Below are 3581 nucleotides of genomic sequence, written 5' to 3' on the forward strand. Positions count from 1 at the left end.
ATTTATATAAACTTTCTGTCTAAGGTTATCGACGCAGAAGTCAAATAATTAAAAGTGCATGGAAATCCTGAGAGGCAAAGTAAATGTTACTTTTTATAGGGAAGGAAACTGAAACCTAGAGACTAAAATCTGCATGCAATCTTACCCGGTGGGATGGGGCACATAACATCCCATAGCCTTGGTCCAAGCATAGTACAGATCCACCAACCATTTGAAAATCACTGTGGCTCCAGCCTCCTCCATGTGCCGAAGGATTTCTGTGCCGCAGGGGAGGCTTTCTGCTGCGGCCCGGGTCTCACCCGTACCGGAGGGCAGTCAGTTGTGGCTGCAGTGCTCATCAGGACCCAGAATGCCAGGCAGGTAGTTCCAAGCTGGTAATTAGGCATGGTCTGAGTGGCTGCCCTCCATAACACGGGGACTGGAGGCAAGGCTTTCCTCTCCTGAAACCACCTTTCTGTAAATTAATGTGACCCCCTGTTTTGCCCTATGGGAGGACATTCAACAGATATTTGCTCAACCATCATGAGCAAACAAGGTTAATGAAGATTCTCCAAAGGAGAAGAAGGGGTAAATGACTTCTTTAATGTAAAGAAGGGGTTGAGAAAAGAATGAACAGTATTAAATTACATTAATACCTGAGATAATGGAAGAAAAGTCATAAAATACACACATACATACTCATTTGACTATCTTCTCTCTTTCTTAAGGTCTTGTACAAAGCTATCCTGAGGTGGGGTGGAACTGGCTGTTGGTATAAACAACTTTTCGTAATTGCAATAATTAAAAAACAGGAAAAAAATAGACTGCAAGAAGGGAATTCTTCATATAAATGGCACCTGCATGGCCATCCAGTGCTGTCAGCTACTATACCTCAAGTGGACAAGGTTTATTGGTAAGTCAGCGTGGTTCCTTGCTGAACTTCTATGCAAGGCATTTATTGCTCTTGATAAAACATAGATTTCCAGAAACAGCCTAATTCTCCCTGTACAAGAAGTCCATTGAATGACTTAGAAACATTATTTGTCAGGTGGCTTTCAACTGCCTTTGCTTCTTTGTCCATTATTTTTAAAGTATATTTAAGCACTACTACACAATTTTAAAAGATAATAAAAGGGGGCTAGGATTAGACTGTTCAAGAACATCTCAGATGGTACCTGTTCTTTAAAAGTGAGACCATTGAAATTTGCCAGCTAGAAAGTTATGCAATGCAATCAACCTACTGAGAAGCTGCAAAATATAATTTATTATACAATATGATGTCTTACCATGTAATAATATAAAAAATATTTATCACTGCACTTAAAAAACAATGCAGTTCCAGTTCCCAGACAAAACATGATTATAATTTCTTATTTTATTACTTCATTGTTTGTCTTTTAAGTAACATTTAGATAGGCTCAGAAATGGCTGGAATTTCAAGTCTAACCTCTGCCAAATCTTCAAAAGCCCTGGACATTTGTATCTCACTCATTCTGCTCCTCAAAGCTTTAGACTGATAGCACTGGAAATTAAATTGACCCATTTATTCATCACTGTAGCAGGGCTTAAACCTCAGCAGCATGATTGCCATCATGTCAGTGCTGCCAATGACCTAAGTCTTGAGTTTCAGAGATTGCCCCAGCAACACTCGATAATAAGTGGCAAAACATTATTACTTCCTTTGGTACTCATTATAAAAACATTAATTGGGGTGAAAGGTAATCCACTTCATATGCTAAGTCATGGATCTTCTCTAAGGGTGGACAAGGGGGATTGCAAGAATAAGTATGTCATGGTGATTTGTTGCCACAAAATTTCCTCAAAGTTTGAACGTAATGGGCTACTAGAGGGCGGCACAACAAGGAAAAAATTATCCAGATTTGATTCAAATTATCCAGATCTGGTCTGAAAGGTCACCATCAAAATGAGAACACAACACAGAAAAGGGATGAGCTCTGAAGGAATGTCAGTATAATTTATACAAAACATTTTTTCCACTGTGCTATTTTGAATAGTTTTATTTTATTTATTTTAGGGAATCATTCTATGGCTCACACACTGCAGCTAGTTAAAATTCACAGTTCTTTTACCACCCCATTCCTGTTGTCTCTCCCTTTCAAGCACAGTTTTCATACCAAAAAAAAAAAAAAAAGAGAAAAAAAAGAAAAATATCCCCACAAATTTTCTTCGGTTTGACTCCTGTGGCAGAACAGCATTAAAGTCACAGCCAGACAGCTGTTTCCCCCCCTCTCGAGTGTTGTCACCCTGCCTCTTTAAGCTCTGTTTTATCAGTTGCATAGAAGTTTTTTTTCCTTCATTTCAAAGAGCACATTAAACTCTCATTAACAGTACGGGGAATTAGGCATGCACAGTTAGAAAACAACAACAAAAAAAATCCTGCACTATCTAAGTAAAGAAACAGGATTCCCTTGACAAATGTGTATTCACAAAGAAATATCACTGTAGGTAACAAATAGGCTCCCTTGGCTAAGTCAGATATTTCCAAGGTTTCCTCAAAGCGGGCGCTGTCTTGGAGCCTTTCAGGAGGAAAAAATGGGTTCTCCTCAGCCTGGGTTTATCTTGAAATTTTGGACTTTCATCCTTACGGAACAATAATGTTTGAAAAAACAGAAATTTAAATTGAACCCCAAGCCTCATAAGGAGGCATCCTGGGGGCCAGCTACTGGCAGGGCTGGAGAGAGTGCTGCTGCCAAATGGAAAATGTGAGCTGGCAAGTGGACCTGAAATCTTAGATTTTGAACTTGGCAGATCTGAAAAGTCTTGGCATTTGGTTACAGATCCTGGAATGTGAACCTTGCAAACAAGTTTTCCCCATAAGAGTATAAAAAGCACCTTTAATATATATATATAAAGCAAACTTCCGTCTACCCTTCTTATAAACAGCACTGATGTGTTTTGCACAGTATGAAGTATCCTTTAGAAATGTGTTGGTTTTGCCTAGAAACCCTGTCTTCATTTGTCTGTCTTTATGTCTCATGTGGGCCCCTGTGACTTTTTGACCCTCTAGTAAATTTTAGCATCATTCAAGAAGGTCAAACAGTCAGGGAAAGCAAAAATGGATTCAAAAAGAAAGAGCTGCCATGAATGGAGAATTATCATCATAAGCCTTATTAGACATTTCAAATGCTGCAGACTTCAATGGCAACAAGCTTGTAAAAGTTCAGCCTCTGCTTTTACTGGTATAAGGGGATACCATTGATTTTCCATCTGATCTTTAAGACCACTAATCAGAACAGTTACCCAAGACTTTCTGCAAAGTTATATGAACTATTTCAATTATTTAAAATTTATTTTAAAAATTAAAAAAAATTTGAAACATTGTAAAACCAGTTTCCTAGTGTTTCAGTGTACCCTTGATGGCAGGGAAGAGTCACGATGTTACTTGCATCTCTCTGCTCAGCTTGGCCAGAATCCTCTCTGCATTTTCTGGTTCTCTCTTTTTCTTTTTTTTTTCTCTTTTGCAGGGTAGAGGGGGAGCAGACAGTACTGGCAAATCACAGCTTTGAAAGTAAATAAAGGAGTGGTTGCAGTCTATTTAATAGCAACATATTCTCCCTATTAATATCATTACTGTCATCCTT

Source organism: Aquila chrysaetos, chromosome 2 (genome assembly GCF_900496995.4).
Source record: "Aquila chrysaetos chrysaetos chromosome 2, bAquChr1.4, whole genome shotgun sequence".
NCBI lineage: Eukaryota > Metazoa > Chordata > Aves > Accipitriformes > Accipitridae > Aquila > Aquila chrysaetos.